The 22,619-nt window shown below is 38.2% G+C and overlaps 2 protein-coding genes and 1 long non-coding RNA gene across 3 annotated transcripts in view; 1 reads left to right on the top strand and 2 right to left on the bottom strand.

Moving 5' to 3' along the window:
* Positions 1-22,619, top strand: part of LOC117988228 (ommochrome-binding protein-like) — a 259,232-nt gene that overhangs the window by 54,043 nt on the left and 182,570 nt on the right. The window lies entirely within an intron of this gene.
* LOC117988215 (DIS3-like exonuclease 2) overlaps positions 3,015-22,619 on the bottom strand; it is a 95,973-nt gene continuing 76,368 nt past the window's right edge. The window contains exon 2 of the mRNA XM_069503161.1: positions 3,015-3,031. The gene's annotated coding sequence lies outside the window, so the exon portion shown is untranslated. The remainder of the gene's footprint in view (positions 3,032-22,619) is intronic.
* LOC117988327 (uncharacterized) lies at positions 17,617-20,844 on the bottom strand. Its single transcript, XR_004674437.2, has 2 exons — positions 20,740-20,844; positions 17,617-17,980 (listed from the first exon to the last, which is right to left on the bottom strand). It is a non-coding gene; the product is annotated as an uncharacterized lncRNA (long non-coding RNA).

Genomic DNA, 22,619 nt, shown 5'->3' with positions numbered 1-22,619 from the left:
GGCCAATAGGGTAATTTTGTGCGCAAGAGGAGACCAATCAGAGAACCGTACTCCCCCGTGTGTTTTTGGTTTTCAGAGAACTGTGGGCGTGACGAAACACGACCACGGGGACCTTTAGGGAGAACTGGAAAAAGAACGGACGGGCAGTCAAGGCAGGATTTCGGCTCGGGTCGGAAGTACAAATCCCAGCGCGAACCTCGCGACCTCGTCCATTCGAGATATTTTGAGCTTCCTTTGCAAAATTGGAGTGTAGATTAAAATTATAGTATAGTGTATTGTTAAAATTTGTCCTGAGAAATAAGATAAGGTTATAGAGACAGTGTGTTCGGGCCAGCGGCGGTTTAATGGTGAAGTACCCAGATTATTATATTTAGTGTAAATTTTGAAAATAGTTCCACAACCTTTTAAGCTTATAAAATTGATTAACCGGTATACCTAGATGAAATAGATCTAGAAAATAATCTAGAAGACCAATATCATGCTAGACGTAGACAATGGTCTCAACCCTGGGCTTGGATGGAGTGGACCACGGGTTTAGCGTGTGAAAATTTCATATTATACCTAATCACCGCATTGTGTATGCATAGTCGCGAGAAGTGGGGGCGCATTGTGAACCTCGCGAGTAGGTTTAAATTAGAAAGAATATACCGAAAGTGGTTTTAACCGGACAAGTTGTGTAACTAGGTTCAGATGTATTTAGAATAAATACTTGTGCTAGATTATGTATATAACCGTGTGTACAGTGTGTCTTTAACTCTAATTCGTTTTTAGGAATAAAATTTAAGAAATCTCTCTTAAATTTTATGACATATTATGTGTGTAATTGATTGTGAAATAAACTGCGCGGCCGTAAGGGTTTTTAAAGTTTAAATGTTCGTTTTTCCCTTCTAAATAGATTGGCCTAGGAAGCGAACATTTGGCGGGTTTTAAATGTAACAAACACATTTAAAATTCCGTCTAAATCACAATACCAGTTTCTTTTTTTTCTAAAAATACTCAACTGTGAGAGTAAATAAAACAACTTATTTACCAGAAATAAAAGCATTTGAGTATAAATATCATCTTTTATTTATCACGTCTAGAAACCTTCTATAGACATTTAATAATGGAGCTCAAATTCATTTTAGAGGCTAAACGATCAAAACTGTGTGTATTCAAAAATGCCGTAGATACATGGTTCCATGTGTCGGACTCCAATATTAAATCTCTCATATTACCTATATCACGACTCTTACTATTAAGTAAAGTTCAGGCTAGTTTTTTTTCAGCAGTACACCGAATTCACAATAATAGCTCTTACCTAGCAATAAATAAGAAATAGAATAAAGTTGGCAGACTAACGCAGTCAGATGGAACGCCTCTTGTCAAAAATACACATTGACTTGTTGGGCAAAAATCACACAAATATTTTGGATAATGTGGTGTGTTTTGAACTATCAGCTACCACGATACCATCACCATCATCATGAGCAACCCTCGCCGGCTCACTACTGAGCGCGGGCTCCATAGAGAACTCTCAGGTTGCGGTCTACCTCACGATGTTTTCTCTCTACGGTGAACCAAGTGATATTTAATTAAGTTGAATACATACAACTACGAAAGGCTAAAGGTATTTGTCGAGTTCGAGCCATCGAACTTCGAGTAGATGGCAGACGTTTTAACATTTAGGATATCACGACGTATAAACAGTATGCTGTGAAGGGGAACGAGCATCTTCGGGTAACGGGACAATGGGTAAACAATAGAGCAGGTACAGACCTTTTTTTTTTTCTTGTGTCTTTTCTTTTGCACCGAACTTCGGGGCAAATGTGGCTGGCGAACTGTGTGACACACGAGGCATTATTTTGGAAGTAATTAATTTGATACGTCCGACGTATAAAAGTCTGGTTTTCCCCAGACTAAAGGCACACGGTTGATTCTGGCGGCATCCGGCAGTGACGAATCGGGCACACTCATACATGTCATGTCTTATCCGGCTGGACTACCCGAACGATAGGTTGGCCAACCTATTACATAACTGAACAAATATATACATATATACAAATGCCATGGTGCTGAGGCTAGCTTCCGAGCTCATAAAAATAACCTTGCTCCCATACAAGGCAATTGAACGCTTCGTAGCGAAAAGGGTAGTCAGCCGAGGCCTCGATAACAATGGATAAAGGCTAGTTTCTAGCGTAGGGACTCCCCCTGCCTTAAGACTCGTCAGTCGGTTTAAAGTGATGGCCCAATCTGGCTAAATACACATGCCAACTGATTTTCCTCACTACCAGGTCGTTCTAAAACTAGCTGATCTCTCTCCCAAAGGGACATTTTGAGAAGTCAAATGACTCAAAATAGTAGAATTAATTGGAATAAGCTTCATGAGCAAACTCGCGAAAACCTGGTAGAAGGTCAAGATGTCCATGTGTCCGCCCAACGCAATGTGCCTGGCAGATTAAATTTGCCACACGTGAGAGAACATGTTATTCCAAATGCCAACAGTGTCCTAAGTTCAGCCTAGCTATTTTGTTAAATTTCCTCTCTATATAGCCGATCATTGAAAGAAGCAGAGACGATCACCGTACCATCACAGAATTTTGATGCCGAGCGACCAGAATCTATGTATGTATTCGAATTAACGATATGACTAGATTATAGAAAAAAAAAAATAGAACACAACGTAGGAAGTCGTGATTGGGTATATGAGAGCAAAATCTTATAAACAAATAAAAAGAGGTTAGAGGACACACTGTGCATGTTATTATGTTTATATGTTGTACATTTACATTTATTTTAGGTATAAGAAGGAGCAGAAATAAGCTGTATGTCTTATAAATGTACAATTTACAGGTTTTCAGAAGATACTGCAGAGAATCGAGCTATTATTCCTTGCTTATTTCTTAGGCTTAAAATTTCTTCAAACCTAGAGAATTCATATAATAGAAACACATCTCAGACATATGATTGCAAATTAGTATTAATAATATAGAAATTTTAAAAATACGGCTTCGCGTCTTACGAAAGTATTCAAATATAATTTAAGTTGGCACTTGAGTAGGTAAAACGAAAAGGGACGAATTGAAAAAAAAAAAAGATGCCTGCAGGTAGAAAAACACGTAGAACAAAGCAAGCGGGTACGCGACAGAGCGAAGCTAGCCCAGTAGAATCGAGCGAGCAAACGTCGACCTTAGGGAATACTACATTAGAGTTGCTTTTGAAAAAAATCACCGAATTCGAAACAAAATTACAACAGCTTAGTTCGAACGCAGGCCAAAACGAAAACGCGAGTGTTTCGTCACATCAGACAATAGGAGTAAGTGAAAGCGGAAAATCTGATAGACAAGGGGTTAGTCTAGACACCGCGAGCACAAGTACAGCGTTTGCTGAAACCCGAAACTTGTTTGTAGTACAACCGTCGGTTACCAAACCAAATTTTGACGGAAAGCCATTCACTAATCCCATCACCTTTTTAAAACGATTAAAAAAATATATAAAGGCAGTAAACGGGGCAGATCGGGAGATTGATATCGCGCTAGGTTGCATTTCGGGGAATGCACGAAAGGTTATGGAACTATACTCGAAAGAGTGGACTTCATTCGCTGATTTTGAAACCGATTTTAGGCGGAACTATTGGACCGAACAAATCCAAGAATCTGTTAGATATAGGTTGATAAATGCAGTATACTCGAGCGATTCAGGTATGACGATGTCTGAGCATTTCGCTGAGCAGGCAGAATCGATGCAATCATTAACCATTGCTTTTAGCGAGCGCGATTTGGTAAATTCCATTATGCGTCATTATGCTATAGACATACAACGTCTATGGTTTACTAGAACTGAAGTAGTTAGCATTATGAACGGGGCAAAGTTCCTCAGAGACATAGAACAAAATATTGTTGAAAAACCTAGGGGGGTTATGAGAGGTGGTATGAATAGTAATTATAGAGGTGGTAGGCGATACAATGAACCGCCATCGAGGCGTCCTATCGTAGCGACAATGTCGACAAACAATTGGAGGACTAGGGGAAATTCGACCAGGGGTCGGGGTTACCGTCGATTTATTTCTAGGGCAAATTTTAACAGGCCCACGGTATCCGAAACTAAGCAGGTCAGACCGGCTATCACATTCGTGAAAGAGGGCGAAGACTCTGCTGTGTCTAAGAAAGTGGGGGAGGGACCGTCAAAAAACTAGGTCACCCCACACAAAATAGGTCGAATCAATCAATATTGTGTAGAACGGGGGCCAGTGAGACCTCAGAACACGAAAGAGTAGGTGTGGTCTATAAGATCTTGATTAAGAGTGGATGGAAACCGGGACAGAGTCTAGGGATAGGTGAAGGAGGCCTTAAGCGTTTATTGAGAGGCGGCCCCGATAATGACGAACAAAATTGCCAATTGGAAATTAGTAGCATAGGAGTCTTATTGGAAAACCAGTTTGAGAATATAGCAGAATGTAGCGAGGTAGGCATGTCGTGCGAGGCGTGTACGAAAAGACAATTGAACGTGTATACAATGTTTCATGAACTAGATGAACAAATCGACGTAGGTATTGACTATTCTTTACCTAAATTACCAGAAGTGTGTGTGAGGTTGTACGGAAGGAGTATGAGTGCTCTTATAGATACGGGAAGCCAGATTAGTGGAATAACTAGGGAATTGTACGATTCTATTGTGAGAGAAAATAAGAAACTACCAGAAATCGCTATTCCAGCAATCCAAATACAGGGGGCGTTCGGATCTCGAAGTGAGAGTACAAATCGGTTGGTACTAATAGAGTTTCAGTTAGGTAGTACCTTAGTTGAAGCACCTGTACTAATTATGCGACGTTTACCTAGGTCATTGATACTGGGATATGACTGGCTAGAACGGGTGAAAGGGATTGTGAACTGTAATGGTGAGCGCACATTGACTATAGAACATATGGGAGTTAGATCTTGTGTCAGATTGAATTCCGATTGTGAAATCGAAAGGTTGGGGGGAGAGACGAATGCGGCTACGATTAACTTGATATTAAATCAAGACTTCGGGACTGTGGAACAGAGTGTAGCGAGTAGAGAATTAGAAAGTGAGGAAATTACGGAATTCCAATTGGAAAAATCGAACTTAAGTAATGAACATAGGAAATTCTTATTACCTGTGTTAAACAAATATCGTAAAGTGTTTACGAAAGGGTTAGGCTTGACTAACAAATATGAACATGTTATTGAGTTAGTAGACGAAACACCTTTTGTGAAGCATAGCTATCCGGTACCTTTGTCATATAGGGAACAAGTTAAAGACGAATTAAATGAATTAGAAAAGCTAGGCGTGATCAGACAGGAGGCAACACCATACTGTAGCCCTCTCACGTTCACGAAAAAACGAGATGAGTCAATAAGACTGTTATTGGACGCGCGCGAGTTAAATAAGAAAATGGTAGGAGACGCGGGGGCGTCACCCCTCACGTCTGAGATCTTACAATCCTTCCATGGAGTGAACTACATCAGTTTAATTGATTTGAATAATGCTTATTTTCAAATACCTTTGCATAAGGACTCTAGGAAGTACACCGGTTTCTCATTCATGGGAAAGACATATACTTACCGTGTGTTACCTCAAGGATTAAAGACTTCTGTAGCGGGTTTTTCGAGGGCGATGGATTATATTCTAGGAGAGGTACGAGAGTTTTGCGTGAACTATCTGGATGACATAGTTATCTTCACCACAGGGGACATAAAGTTGCACTTAGAACACCTAGATCAAGTATTAGATAGGTTAGGCGCCGCAGGCTTAACCGGAAGATTGGAGAAGTGTCGGTTCTTATGTGTAGAAGTGAAGTTGTTAGGGCACATAGTGAATACTAATGGGGTACGTATGGATCCTGAACGGGTTAAAGCCATATTAGACTTCCCTATACCTCGAACTATAAAACAACTACGGGGATTTTTGGGATTAATAAATTATTTCAGAAGGTTTATCTCGAAATATAGCGAGGAAGTAAGACCACTGTGCGACCTGTTGAAACAAAATACAAAATGGTCATGGACACAGGAAATTAACGTTTGTTTTGAAAGAGTTAAGAAGTTATTTATAGACACAGTACTTCTCGTACACCCGAATCCTAAGGGAACTTATTATTTACAAACCGATAGCAGTAACTTAGGGGTTTCAGGGTATGTTTACCAACTGAATTCAGTAGGTGAAGAACAAATATTAGGGTTCTGTAGTAAAGCATTGACAGAGACAGAGCGTAAGTGGACAGTTACCGAACAAGAGCTATGGGCGATTATTTTTAGTTTGTCTAAGTTTGAAACATATTTGAGAGGGTCGAGGTTAGTGATTAGGACTGATCATAAGAGTCTGATATTCTTGCAGACATGCAAACTATTGAGTGCTAGGATGATACGTTGGGTACACTATATAGGACGGTTTGACTATACAGTTGAACATGTGAAAGGTAAATTAAACACTGTAGCAGATGTGTTGTCTCGACATATAAAGGGAACCACTGACGTATTAACCAACAAGGCCACGGGGCCCGAGATGAATCTATTCAAATCATCATTAGGACGGTTAGTACGGGAGCGATGGGATGAAATAGGTAGTTATCAAAGACGGGATAAAACCGCTAGTGAGATAATTAGACGCATGCAAATAACGGACACGTCTGAATCTAAATACTACGTGCTTAAGGGAGAGATTCTGTATAAAACAGACATAAGAAAGGATACGTTAAGATTATATGTCCCCGAGGACTTACAAAAAGATTTGATCGTTAGCATACATGAAGAATTAGGTCATTTCGGACGATACAAAGTCTATGCACTGATGAAACGTCGGTACTATTTCTCGAATATGTCTCGTATAATAGGTCGGGTCGTAAGGTCGTGCGAGGCATGCCAAAAGTCGAAACATGTTTTAGAAACTCATACGGGGCCGATTAAATCGGTAATAGCAGAGGAAATAGGAGAACGAGTCTTTTGCGACATTTATGGACCTTTACCAGCGGGAAGGTTTGGTTTTAAATACATATTCGTCATACAAGATGCTTATAGTAAGTTGATCAGGTTATACCCACTACGCCAGGCTAGTGGGAAAGCTACATTAACCTGTGTTAAAAAGTTTCATAGGCAGGTCGCGATTAGAACATTATGCTCGGACAGAGGCGCGAACTTTACTTCGAAGGTGTTCGAGTCAGGTATCCGTCAACTAGGTATCGAATTAACACATACATCTGTTAGGAATCCGCGACCAAATTCGACGGAAAGAGTGAATAAAGAGCTAGGGAGGTTATTCAGGACGTATTGCGATAAATCACACCGTTCGTGGGTAGATCTGCTAGTGGATATAGAAGATTGCTACAACCAGGTAGTACATACTACGACTGGATATTCACCAAATGAGTTAGTATGTGGGAAACGGACCCAGTTATCAACTGACTTTAACGTTGAAGTAGCGACAGGGTCGGACTTGCAAGGGGAGACGTTGGATCAGATTCGACAACATGCGCGACAGAACATAGCTAGGGCGGCCGAACGTAGAGAATTTCATTATAACAAGAACCATAAGTTAATACAGTTCGAGGTAGGCGATTTGGTGAAACTTAAGACTTTTGCAAAGTCAGATGCGGATAAAAAGCTGACAAGGAAATTTATGCGGCTATATGAAGGGCCTTACATAATAGGGGCAGTCCCGTACAATAATGTATATACATTAGTTGACGTTCATTCTGATAAGATCAGAGGTAACTACAATGCCATACACTTGTTTCGCTATTATGTAAACAACTAGAAGGAAGGTAACTTTAGAGTATAGAAAAGAAGCGAAGAATGTTGGCGCCGCGGTCATAAAACGATTAGTTCGAAGTACTCTAACAAAAGGAAATACCCGAGTTGAATAGGTTATTGTCTTGCCTGGGAATATGATGGCTAAGCGTGGGAAATTTAGGATTAGCGTGTGAATATTGTAAAGGAAATAGATTTTTGAAACAACTAATGTTTGATGCAAGGACATAGAGGTTTATTACGTGTATTAAAAAATCGATTTGGGGGCGTGTGAGATGGTCACTCATAAATCACCAAATTTATTACCGTGTGATACACGATTCTATGGCGTTCTCAAAACTAAGGCAATAAATCTAAAACAAAGAAAGAAAAATAAAAAGGCGACCATAAATTTTAAATACAGCAAAAACAAATTATCGAGAGTAGAGAGTGCGTTTGTTAATAAAGACGTCAAGAAATGCGTGAGTTATTTTAAAATTTCTGGCTAAACAAGGCAAAAACTAATACTTAATGGCAATCATATGTCTAGGGAGAAATAACAGGCGACAAGTATCTGCGAACAAATGTGGACAGATTTTTGGAGGTGGGGCCTGGAACGCAATTTTGTTTTCGGCCAATAGGGTAATTTTGTGCGCAAGAGGAGACCAATCAGAGAACCGTACTCCCCCGTGTGTTTTTGGTTTTCAGAGAACTGTGGGCGTGACGAAACACGACCACGGGGACCTTTAGGGAGAACTGGAAAAAGAACGGACGGGCAGTCAAGGCAGGATTTCGGCTCGGGTCGGAAGTACAAATCCCAGCGCGAACCTCGCGACCTCGTCCATTCGAGATATTTTGAGCTTCCTTTGCAAAATTGGAGTGTAGATTAAAATTATAGTATAGTGTATTGTTAAAATTTGTCCTGAGAAATAAGATAAGGTTATAGAGACAGTGTGTTCGGGCCAGCGGCGGTTTAATGGTGAAGTACCCAGATTATTATATTTAGTGTAAATTTTGAAAATAGTTCCACAACCTTTTAAGCTTATAAAATTGATTAACCGGTATACCTAGATGAAATAGATCTAGAAAATAATCTAGAAGACCAATATCATGCTAGACGTAGACAATGGTCTCAACCCTGGGCTTGGATGGAGTGGACCACGGGTTTAGCGTGTGAAAATTTCATATTATACCTAATCACCGCATTGTGTATGCATAGTCGCGAGAAGTGGGGGCGCATTGTGAACCTCGCGAGTAGGTTTAAATTAGAAAGAATATACCGAAAGTGGTTTTAACCGGACAAGTTGTGTAACTAGGTTCAGATGTATTTAGAATAAATACTTGTGCTAGATTATGTATATAACCGTGTGTACAGTGTGTCTTTAACTCTAATTCGTTTTTAGGAATAAAATTTAAGAAATCTCTCTTAAATTTTATGACATATTATGTGTGTAATTGATTGTGAAATAAACTGCGCGGCCGTAAGGGTTTTTAAAGTTTAAATGTTCGTTTTTCCCTTCTAAATAGATTGGCCTAGGAAGCGAACATTTGGCGGGTTTTAAATGTAACAAACACATTTAAAATTCCGTCTAAATCACAATACCAGTTTCTTTTTTTTCTAAAAATACTCAACTGTGAGAGTAAATAAAACAACTTATTTACCAGAAATAAAAGCATTTGAGTATAAATATCATCTTTTATTTATCACGTCTAGAAACCTTCTATAGACATTTAATAATGGAGCTCAAATTCATTTTAGAGGCTAAACGATCAAAACTGTGTGTATTCAAAAATGCCGTAGATACATGGTTCCATGTGTCGGACTCCAATATTAAATCTCTCATATTACCTATATCACGACTCTTACTATTAAGTAAAGTTCAGGCTAGTTTTTTTTTCAGCAGTACACCGAATTCACAATAATAGCTCTTACCTAGCAATAAATAAGAAATAGAATAAAGTTGGCAGACTAACGCAGTCAGATGGAACGCCTCTTGTCAAAAATACACATTGACTTGTTGGGCAAAAATCACACAAATATTTTGGATAATGTGGTGTGTTTTGAACTATCAGCTACCACGATACCATCACCATCATCATGAGCAACCCTCGCCGGCTCACTACTGAGCGCGGGCTCCATAGAGAACTCTCAGGTTGCGGTCTACCTCACGATGTTTTCTCTCTACGGTGAACCAAGTGATATTTAATTAAGTTGAATACATACAACTACGAAAGGCTAAAGGTATTTGTCGAGTTCGAGCCATCGAACTTCGAGTAGATGGCAGACGTTTTAACATTTAGGATATCACGACGTATAAACAGTATGCTGTGAAGGGGAACGAGCATCTTCGGGTAACGGGACAATGGGTAAACAATAGAGCAGGTACAGACCTTTTTTTTTTCTTGTGTCTTTTCTTTTGCACCGAACTTCGGGGCAAATGTGGCTGGCGAACTGTGTGACACACGAGGCATTATTTTGGAAGTAATTAATTTGATACGTCCGACGTATAAAAGTCTGGTTTTCCCCAGACTAAAGGCACACGGTTGATTCTGGCGGCATCCGGCAGTGACGAATCGGGCACACTCATACATGTCATGTCTTATCCGGCTGGACTACCCGAACGATAGGTTGGCCAACCTATTACATAACTGAACAAATATATACATATATACAAATGCCATGGTGCTGAGGCTAGCTTCCGAGCTCATAAAAATAACCTTGCTCCCATACAAGGCAATTGAACGCTTCGTAGCGAAAAGGGTAGTCAGCCGAGGCCTCGATAACAATGGATAAAGGCTAGTTTCTAGCGTAGGGACTCCCCCTGCCTTAAGACTCGTCAGTCGGTTTAAAGTGATGGCCCAATCTGGCTAAATACACATGCCAACTGATTTTCCTCACTACCAGGTCGTTCTAAAACTAGCTGATCTCTCTCCCAAAGGGACATTTTGAGAAGTCAAATGACTCAAAATAGTAGAATTAATTGGAATAAGCTTCATGAGCAAACTCGCGAAAACCTGGTAGAAGGTCAAGATGTCCATGTGTCCGCCCAACGCAATGTGCCTGGCAGATTAAATTTGCCACACGTGAGAGAACATGTTATTCCAAATGCCAACAGTGTCCTAAGTTCAGCCTAGCTATTTTGTTAAATTTCCTCTCTATATAGCCGATCATTGAAAGAAGCAGAGACGATCACCGTACCATCACACTATCTTCTGCGTATAGTACGTTAAAGCTCTTTGGCAATATTATTAATCCATCTTTGGGTTCTATAGAGCTTTCGTATTTGGCAGAGGCTAGAGATGCTTTCAATTTAGCATGTCCTAGTAATGAGCCGGTATCTTTGTTTTCTCAAAGGGGATGGGATGACGCGCTTTGTGCAGACGTTTTGCAGGAGTTGATAAATTCATCAACTTCTGCAAGAGATCGCGCGCGTCTCCTCGCAGTATCTACGAGAGAATCGAGCTATTGGCTTCAAGCTCTCCCTTCGAAACATATAGGCACTCTTTTAGACCACCTTACACTTACTATCGCGGTTGGTCTTCGGCTTGGCGCTAGGATTCAACAGCCACATCTTTGTCATTGTGGCGAGGCGGTGGACGCATATGGTCACCACGGTCTTGCTTGTGCCAAAAGTGCCGGTCGTTTTTCCCGTCATGCTTCCTTGAACGGAGTCATACGTAGGTCTCTTGTCACGGCTAATGTGCCTGCAGTATTGGAACCAAATGGTTTGGCACGTAGCGATGGCAAGAGACCAGACGGTATGACTCTCGTCCCGTGGAAGCAAGGTAGGTCGCTTGTGTGGGATGCCACGTGTGTGGATACACTGGCGCTGTCACACGTACAGGCGACCTCCGTGGCGGCCGGAGCGGCGGCTACTCAGGTGGAAAGGGCCAAGAGGCGCAAATATGAGAATATAGAAAATAGTTTCATATTTGTGCCTTTTGGGGTGGAGACCATGGGTTCGTGGGGCGAGGATGCTAGATCCTTTTTTAAGGACCTTTCATCCCGTCTCGCGGAATCCACGGGGGACCGGAGGGCTGGCAGTTACCTCGGTCAGCATATTAGCCATGGCCTGGCCATTCAACGAGGTAACGCTGCCTCGTTGCGGTGGTTTAGATGATATTTTCGATTTGTAATTTTTATGTTCTAGTTTTCTATGTTCTATCACATGTTAATTCTCCTAGACATTTTCTATTTAAAATGACATGTAAATAAACTAGCTATAAGACATGACGTTCTGTATCTATTACATTATATTCTGTTACGTATAAGGAGTTACAGTTTGAGACAATAATATTCAAGTTCAAGGTTATTTTATGTGTCCTTATTGTATACTGATTAAGGATGTAGGTACGTTGTACACAATTTGAATGCGACAAGAACGTCTACATCGAATGTTCTACACACAACATAAGATTCTTACATTCGATTGTATCCTTTATACAGGAGGATATAAATAAATGGAATAAGTAGGTAATATTTATTAACTTATACATTTAAATAAACTTGTCCTGACAGACTAATCGACTGCTCTATCAACGCATAGCCTAAACAGCTGAGATTAGAAAATTGAAATTTTGACAGTGGGTTTCTTTTTTAACGTATGCACTCTATTTAGTCCCATATTATGTACATATTACTATATAGTCCCATATTATGTACTTGACAAAAAAAGCGCAAAATATGGCGTTTTGTGAACAAGCCGTATATAGGGAAACTCCACCCTTAAAGGGGTTACATTATTATGAGGCAAAAGTTTGTATGTTTGTTATGTAACTTTTACAAGTTTTATTCATGAAAATTGGTTAGAATTTGGACTTTGGTTAATTAGGGGGTGGCTTAATATAATGATTTAATGTTAGATTTTTTTTCAACATAATATTACTGAGTGACAGTGAGCTACTCAATTGAACTACGATCTAGCCTAATTGGCTAAATAATTAGTATTTTGAACCGACTTCCAAAAAGGAGGTGGTTCTCAATTCGGCGCGTTTTTTTAAATGTATGTTCACCGATTTTTTGGAGGTTTCGGGACCGATATGCAAATTTTTTTAATCAACAGGGGATGTTTTCGTGGTGGTCCCATGAATATTTCTGGATCCAACTCTTCAATCTTGATGCTGCAGGGTTACTGCCCGCCTAAGTTATCAAGATTCAGGAAGTGTTTATAGTGTAAATTGAAATTTTAACAGTGGGTTTCTTTTATAACGTATGCACTCACTATATAGTCCCATACATTCTCAAATTTTAAAAATATAATAGATTTCCTATCACTCTGTATACTGTATGCAATGTAAGTGTATTCGTAGCACGCGCAAGGATCGCGCGTCCTTGTGGCATGTACTCGTACGTAAGCACCGAAACGATGCCAACACGGGGGTCACCACTGACCCTTATATATTGTCTGGATTCATCACCACTGTCAGTGTTCAACGGACAATCAAAACAATCTACCAAAATGTTCAAGTTCGTAAGTATTAGAGTTTCATAACCTTTATATCTTTATATCTACAATTAATAGTCTTAGTAATAAGCCCTAATGCAACTCAGTTTAAATAAAGTGAATTTATATTTTCAAATTGTGACAAAAAATAATTTCATTAATAATTTTAGAAACCGAATGTTCTTTTGGTTTTGATAGGTTAACCCAGGATTGGATTTCAGTGATTTATCATAAATATTTTACTTTTTTCACTTTTAATGAACTTTAATTTATGTTATTTCTGACTGACTGATTGACTGACTGACTGATCTATCAACGCACAGCTCAAACTACCGGACGCATCGGGCTTAAATTTGGCATGCAGATAGCTATTACAACACAGACATCTGCTAAGAAAGGATTTTTAAAATTCAGCCCATAAGGTGGTAAAATAGGGGTTTGAAATTTGTGTAGTCCACGTGGATGAAGTCGCGGGCACAAGCTAGTACTTACATAAGCTTAGATTTTAACAGCATCAAAAAAAATAATTTTAAAATTTAAAATTCAATTGTATTTCAAAGATTCCTAATTTTTTTACAAAAGCAATGGTCATTCATTGTTTGTAGCTTGATTTTAGCATCCAAAAAATATAAATTTTAAATTAAGTTGATTTTGTGCATTATTCTGTTTTTTATTTACAGGTGATTTTCTTCGCTCTCTTGGCTTTCGCCGTGGCAAAGCCCCTGGTGTACACCGCGCCCCTGACTGCGGCGTACAGCGCGTACCCCGCCCCTGTCGCTGCGGCGTACACCGCGCCCGTCGCGTACTCTGCGTACAGCGCGTACTCCCCCGTCGCTTACTCCGCCTACACTTACGCTTCCCCGTACTCTTACTACCTTTGAGTAGCTATAACGAAATCTTGATATTATCTGTTATGAAAGTGATGTGTTAAAAGGATCTGATGTACCTATTTATTATTTTTAGTGCGTCAATAAAACGAATTGACTACTAAAATATTGTTGTTTTTTTTTACTGTTTACTCAGAAAATTATTTACTTAACATTTTTGCAACGACGAGTAGGTATACTACGCGACAGGTCGAGATGGCAATCGGGGTATGAGGCGGGAGGAGGCCCCGCACACCCGCACGGCGCCCGCACTCGCCCGCACCGGGTGCTGTACATATAAACAACTACTGCTTAGCTGATAATCTATTAGAATAAAACGTACCACAACGAATTCTTTATAGTTAGCCGGGGTCTCTTGCTTTCAAGAAAAATGTAAGTAGTTATATAGTGTCTACCATACTTTTTCATAGATAATATAGTCAAGCATAGTAATTTATATGAGTAGGTAGGTAAGTAACACAGATTTGTTACCGTTATCAGACAGCCTTCGGAGGTAAATGACAATTACCATACATTAATACAACAATGTATTAAAAACTGTAAGGAACGTCAAGAATTCATAATTACATTTATGGTCTACCTGTATCAATATTTATGATCTTAATTACTTACAACGTGCTTTAACCAATTACATTTAATAAATATTTGCTCTATCTCCATAATCGAATACAATTTTCTTTGCAATTAAAACGTATTAGTCTGGGGACATATCTAGGGTAAAAAAATCACGCGGAATTTTTTTCCTCCCCTTAAACAATACTTTATGGTACCGTAGGCGAATAAAAAGCCGCGATAGCTTTGTGGTTAAGACTTCCACATTCTATTCGAGAGGTCGAATACTGGCCGCATTTCTTCTCTTGACACCTAGGCTGACCCTTGGCGCAAAAATGAGCCAGCCCTTCTGAGTTAACCGCGGTGAAATGTCTCGTAAATTTTTGTTACCACTAAGAATAAGGCCCACCCCGTCTCCACAGCAAACGGAGCAAAAATGTTAACCCTCAACTCTCCAAAAAGAGGCATTTGGGCCGCTTCATTTTTGCTGCGGCTCCCAGTCTTAATACTATCTCCCTGATATGACACAGGACTAATGGTTCAACGCCCGTTGCGTCCCACATTAAAGCCCCCCCCGTACCCTGGAAACCAGCGTCAATCCATCAAGGTCTCTTGCTATCATCCTGACTAACCCCTGCAAGCTCAATGAGCGCAGGAATATCTATGTTCGACCTTTTAAATATAATAATAAAGAAATCTCTTCCAGCTTTCGTTTTTCCCCTCAGCTAAAATACTGGTACTTTTCTTCAAAAGAAGATTGAGTAGACACCTTTTAAGTAAGTATGCTTCACCTTAGGCTGCATTATCACCCATTATTTGGTGTGATTGCAGCCAAGCGCAAGTCTATGTAGCTATAGTTATTTAGTTAGTTATCTATAAATGCAAACCGATTATTCCATTGATGTAGTTCCGGGACGTTATCTACTATGTTTAGATATTTAAATATTCGTTAGCCTTTGTATATTTTCGAGTGCATTGTATACAAGATGTAACATCACATTAAAAAATGTAAGTATCGAGACATTTTTAACTTTAGCTGAAATAATTTATTCTTTTGTTTCTATGAAAACCATTCAAAAGAACCTTGGCAATTATTTTCGAAGTGGCAATACTTTTACACGTACACGAATCTTTCGGTCACTTTGTTTCTATTTAGAGTGTTCTAAATAAAAAGGCTACCATATTTGTGTCATATTCAGTTGTTCGTCAAGTCAGTAGTGGAAAACAAGTGGACATCTTACCAAATATGAAGTTAATATTATTGGTAAGTATTTACTTCTGTTTATCAGATTGTTTATTTATTTTGTGATTTCGAATTATCTACCCATACGGTAAAAGTTTTTAAAATGGTTTCGGATGAAAAATATATTTAGAGAGGCCATTGCGTGGACATATCGATTAGTTGAATGCGGTTAATACTGTTGTAGCTGTCCGTATATCGCCGAGTAATTTTTTAAAATTGGTACCAACGAAGAAATTGACCATTATTATATGGTAACTTCGTTAACGCATTGTTATGTTACATTATTGAAGTTATATTTTGTGTCTATTTTAACGCTTACTTACTTAGGCCCAGTTGCATGACTGGTGGTAAAGTTACGTTACGGTTAGCGTTCAACTTTGACCACCAATAAAATACTTTTGTGTGATAGCTTTTTCTTTTCCACCAGAGTCAAGCAAAGCTAAATTATTGAAATTATTCTAATGAGGTGTTTCATGAATATCCTTCGTGGACAAGTATGAGTCTTATTCTTACATAGTTCTTACATTATTAGAGAACCTTTTTAGGTAAGTAGATAAACTTTTCTATAGGTGTAGTATTTAGTAATGATCAAAATTTTAGTGTAATTATTAAATTTATATTTTCTTTGACAGATATCCATCTTGGCGCTATCATTAACTGTAAAAGCAGAACCTGCTGTCCTATACAGTGGGCTAGTGCCATCGCCGTTAACTTCTGCTGCCTTGGTAGCACCAGCTGCTGCTCCACTTGTCGCTCCAGTCGCCCCTTTACCGCCCTTATCCCCAATATCGACATACAGTCCAATATCCTCATATAGTCCAATATCCTCATATAGTCCAATATCCTCATACAGTCCAATATCCTCATATAGTTCAATATCTCCATATAGTCCACTGGCCTCATATTCAGTTGGCCCAATATTTTCGGACTATAGATACAGCTACAGTTCATCTTACCAGGATTACAATATACCCGTAGTTAATTCAGCATTAACTCTACCTTATAGTAGTTATAGCCTTCCTTACGCTTATTCTGCTGACTGGTTTTATCGCAAGTAAACTAAGATATGCGAACGAGATTTACGAGTATAATGACGTTTTCATATAAAGCTGGACCAGGACCACTGATACTTAATAATAAATAATGTACTTATTTTTGGTTGTTTAAGGGTTAGTTATTTAGTGGTTATTTAATTGATAAAATAAATTTGATTAAGTTTATTCTCTAACTATTGTTATTTTACTGTCCTTGAGCCGATATAGTCTAGAGGTTAGGACACTCGCCTTCTATTCAGTAGGTGGGGGGTTCAATCGCGGATACGCACCTAACTTTTCGGAGTTATGTGCGTTTTAAGTAATTAAATAGCCCTTGTTTTAACGGTGAAGAAAAAAAATTGTAACGAAACCTGCATGCCTAAGAGTTTTCCGTAATATTAAGGTGTGTGAAGTCTAGCAATCCACACTTGGCCAGCATGGCAGACTATAGCCGAAACCCTTATTATTCTGGGAGAAAACCAGTGAGCCAGCGATGGGTTGATCATAATGGTGATTAAAATACAAGGTGTATAATGTATTTTAATGTTAAAACGGTGTGGTAATTAAATCAGTGTTACATCACTCATTTCATTGCCAGGTCAAGGCTTTTTCAAGATAAACTAGAAATTTATATTAACACAAAGCATATCCGTCCAAAAACAGATCAAAGTGCTCCTCGTGTCCCACCCAACGACAGACAGATTTTCACCCAATATGAATGAAACAAAAAAGTATGCGAAAATATTTATTTACACGTAAAGCATATCGATACCAATTTATAGCAAAGGTCTGAGTATTTAAAGCCACATCTTCCTTGTAAATGACAACATTTTAGAATAATCTTTAAAATAAATTTCAGGATAAAGATATTACATTAATGATTGTGTCATTTAACAAGCTAGAGTTGCAGTTTTATAGGGTGGTGTTAACGAATGTAATATCCATTGTAGGCGTACGGCAACGCAGCGGCGGCGTAAGGCGCGTAGGCTCCGGCGGCGTAAGGATAGGCTGGGAGAGCTCCGGCAGCGTAGGCCCACACTTGGGGCTCAGGTTTGGGGATGGCGAAAGCCACGGCCACAATGGCGAGGAAAGCAAACTGAAATAAAAAATAAAAACTTAAAATTCTGCCAATCACATAAAATAACTAAAGTCTAGTATTTTAAGTAGGTACTTTGTAGTAAATTTTGTTTCAAACAGAAATGAAATTCAATTCCCACTCATATTATAAATGCGAACGTGGTAGACCCACCTATCTGCTAGCTTTTCAGTGCGACTGTTTAGTAATAGTTTTTTGACGAAAAGTACAGAAATAGCTTGCATCCCAGGGAGTCTACTTTTTGCCGCGAAGAATCAAAAAGTTCCCACGGGTTTTTTAAAAGCTAAATCCACCTGAATGAAGATGCATCCTGGTAATGGAAATGGACATTTTTTATCCCGCAAAAACAAATAATTAATAAATGCCAAGGACTTATTTCTTCTCGGTTATATCTAACCGCTAACCAATCTTGACGAAAGGCACAAGGATGCAAATTATCTCTGTAGATTACTTGCATCCTGATAAATAAGCTACTTTTTATACCAACCCGCAAACAAAGGGTTCCTGCGGGATTTAAAAAAAATTAAAATCTACGACGACGAAGTCGCAAAAATCTGATTTTAATTAAGAATCTAATCAATTCTTTTAAGGGTTTTGTACTTGTAATATAAGAACTAAATAATTTAGAATTTTAAGCTAAAATTATATTATGATATCTATATTTGCAGAAAGCCTAAATTAGCTAATGTTTCATTAACCCCATAAATTAAAACGATACGCTATGTCTGTAAGTATAAAGCCTGTTTTACGCCAGAATAAGATAATGCGACATACTACAAATGGAAACATTAATTTTGCAGCATGCGGCACGATATTTTATACCGAGAAAACATCGTGCTATAGAATTGGAATATTACAGCGACATTCCGTCGATGATTCATTCTACATTTTAAATTATTGTGGTTGTTCTGCGGCTCTGTCACAGGTCCTGTCGTATAGCGTACTAGAGCGCTAAAATAGAGAAAACTTCGTTAACCTATTAGCGAGAGTTCAACAACGTATTCCATCGAGTTAAAGGTGACCAGACATGCAGCAATGAATTTTTTAAATATTATTAGTATTAATTCAATTCTAATATTAGTTTCGTTAATAAAGTTAGATCATTAGGAAGGTAATAATTTTTAATATATAAATAAGAAGAAGATAATGCAAAGCCACAATATGTTGCTCCGGCGTAAACGAAGCTTAATAAACAAAGAGAGGTGGTCTCGTGCCTGTACATTGAATAACAGGATTATGTGTTTTACAGAATACTGTAAAGTGAACGAAGTTTATTGTATTTTATCATCACATTTAATGACTTTAATTATTAAGCAACAGAGGTTGGAACTACCGGTGTTAAAAGTCTTTTAAAATAGGTATTATTATTTAGACATGTACTCTCCCGACTCTGATTTCCGTTCCAGCTAAGCAAATCTTGTACTAGGAATACAGACGACGTACAGCTGTGGTATGTTTGAAATTAAGAACATTCGGATTTCATCCCATTCTTGACCATTGAGCTATTCTGAGGCTGTATGATGAGGCTTAAGCATTCGATACAAATATTAGGTTAGCCATTTCCAATAAAATGGCCTTGCCATATCAACAAATAGGCAAATAGGCGGACGAACAACAAATCAATCCTAGAACTATCAATCCTATTTTTCCAACATACCTAAGTGTGGAACCCTTAAGAAGGCAAGCAAATTGTATACAATTTGCTTGCCTTTATATATAAGAAGTCATGTTTTCGTAGTTATAGTACGAATCTAACCTTCGCCCCAGAAAAGGTTAAAGACCGCTCATAATACATGTAATTCCAACTGTAAATGATTACATAGGTTAACTCGTAGATATAATTCAAATATTTGTAATTGAATTTCTCTCTGAGTTGAGATACCTGTGAAGAATTTTCCATTGTTACAGGGTTATTAGGTTGTGGATTCAGTGCTTGAGTTTCGTTTAATCAAAAAAATATCTAGGGAATCCCTACGAGCTTTTCTACATTATTAAACTAGTTCTAGACCTCTTGACTCCCTTAGTGATAAGCTCAAAAAAAAGCTAATTTAAAAATGCCTCGTATCGCCTTATAACTGACGCAGACAACCGTTTTTTATCTGAAACCGATAATAATTTTCCGACAGACCAACTTTAGTGAGGTGGAGTCGGTGGTTCTGTTTGTGTTGTGGGTATACTTACTCGTAATTAGCTAAGTTTTAATTGGAGGACAGATCGAAAAAAGTTGAAACGTTTGCTTAAAATACTTCGTTTATTGATATTCGAAAAGTAATTTTTGACGTTTTAAGTTATTTCAGTGGTCTTAATAGATAGTTTAACCTGATTACGCTGTAGCTGTAACTCTATCGTAAATAAATATTTATATTTTAAACTAGCTGGCCCGGCGAACTTCGTACCGCCTAACACGTCACTCAATTGTTTTGCCTTCCCGGAACCCCTCCACTAAGACTTAAACTTTATGGTATGGTATTATTAAAGTTCAAATTGACTTTTTAGTATTATTACGAATCTTTTGTTTGGGAATATAGAAAAGTGTTGTTTTTAGACTTTTTCCAGCAACTTTTTAAATTTTTCTCTCCGTAAGAACTATCCTTGTACTTCAAGGAATATTAAAAAAAGAATTAGCGAAATCGGTTCCGCTGTTCTCCGAGATTTGCGCTTAGCAACACATTCAGCGATTCATTTTTATATATAGAGATTTAACAAATATTGAGGTTTTTATTTTATTTTACTAATGTTTTAAATAAGTTATTGCTTACCAGTCTGAAGAACATTGTAATAGTTTCGCTTGGAAGAGTTTTCACAAGTGATATCTATCGAGCAAATGCTCTGATTTATATACAATACCTCCGACCACGCCTCGATCACTTGTCTTGTTACTCCTTTTAATAAAAACCGTCCTTGATCTTCAAAGTAGTAATGTATTCTATGTACTTGTACTTACCTATTATTATGTGAGTAATTGACATCCGTATTAAGTAAATCACCTCTTCATATGGTAGGTATCACAGGTATGATGCCAATTTAAGTGTGCACAAGCAATATCTAATACTTACTTGCATAAGTTAGTTTTGACAAGTAACTTGCACTGTTTAAACAATCGCAGCAAATCAATTTCTGCCAGTTTTTTCAACGAGAAATAACTTTGGCAATCTCATTTCTGCAAGTTTTATTGCGTACCGACCTACTCTTCCAGATTACATTGTGTTATTTAGGTGCACTCAGTGGCGTGCACAGGGTTTGAAGCCACTGGCAAGTGGCAGGTCATAATGAAAATTTACATTGAGCTATTACAACTGGGGTAAGCAATGCATTTATGCCTTTATGACCTGCATGTTACTGGCTGCACTGTACAGAATTCTTTAGGTTTCAGTGTTTCTGAAGTGATTACAATTATTTAACCAAAAAATGACACGCAAGTTCTGCGGAGACATGCAAAACTTGCGTTTCTTTGTAGAAAACTAATGCACTGTACAGCAATAGAATGCGTGTGACAGATTTTCAGTACAAGTTTAAAACATCATATTTTACAAAAGGTTCTAGAAATCGAGAAATGATGTTCCCACACCCACAGTATTTTTAAAAGACCTATTCAACGATACCCCTACTATGGGGTATGGGGTATGGGGGATACTATGGGGTAGACAAGAAAAAAAAATTCATCCCCACTTTACATGTAGGGGAGCTACCCTAAAAAAAATATTTATCACAATTTTATTTCACCACTTTGTTGGCGTGATTAATATTTATACCCATGCCAAATTACAGATTTCTAGCACTAATAGTCTCTGAGATTAACCGAGGACGGACAGACAGACGGACATGGCGAAACTATAACGGTTCCTTGTTTACTACGGAACCCTAAAAACTAAAACTTGATTTAATGTTGATATCGATAAAAAACCGAAATCATTGGTTTTTTGTTTACCTACATTTGCATTCTATGGATCATAAACCATAATCAACTTCACTTAGGTAGGTACCTAGTCTTATTTATAGTTCTAATTACTGCATGGTAATATAAACCAGCTCCTGTATCTAATAATTATTATTAGCATACCAACATATTCATAACAATACTTGTTAAGTCAATATCCATATATTTCTTTACATAAGTAAACATATTGACTTTCATTATTGATGATATTGAAAAACAAATTCAGATTACACACGTAGTCTTAATTTGCTTTTTAGGGCTTCTGTACCCGAAAGGTGCCAACGGAACCCTATTACAAACCTTTTTAAATTTTAGGTGGAGTTCCCAAATATTTTTACTATCTTTATCTTTAAATAATAGGAAGGTACCTAGATATATTATATTCTACCTACCTTTTCTATGTACTAGCTTTTATTAATTTTCAAACTTGCTATTATCAAACTTGCAAACTCACCGCAGCAGTCGTAGGCGTGGTTTACCACACAAAATGTAACCAGCTCAAGACTTGGGTATACTACCCTACCACTTATTATATTTAAACCACTAACTTTACAAAATATTTCAGTTTCCTACGCACTCTCGGGCTATAGAGGGTGAAAGCTTGAACTTGACATCATTGGATCTTTGACCCTCGAGGTCACTAACAAATAAGCTAACAAGAGTAACGACACATTGATTAAAATTTACAATCGCATAAATATT

This window comes from Maniola hyperantus, chromosome 14 (assembly GCF_902806685.2).
Source record: "Maniola hyperantus chromosome 14, iAphHyp1.2, whole genome shotgun sequence".
Classification (NCBI taxonomy): Eukaryota; Metazoa; Arthropoda; class Insecta; order Lepidoptera; family Nymphalidae; genus Maniola; species Maniola hyperantus.
Note: the sequence above shows the minus strand (reverse complement) of the source record. Positions and strands in the feature narration are given on the sequence as shown.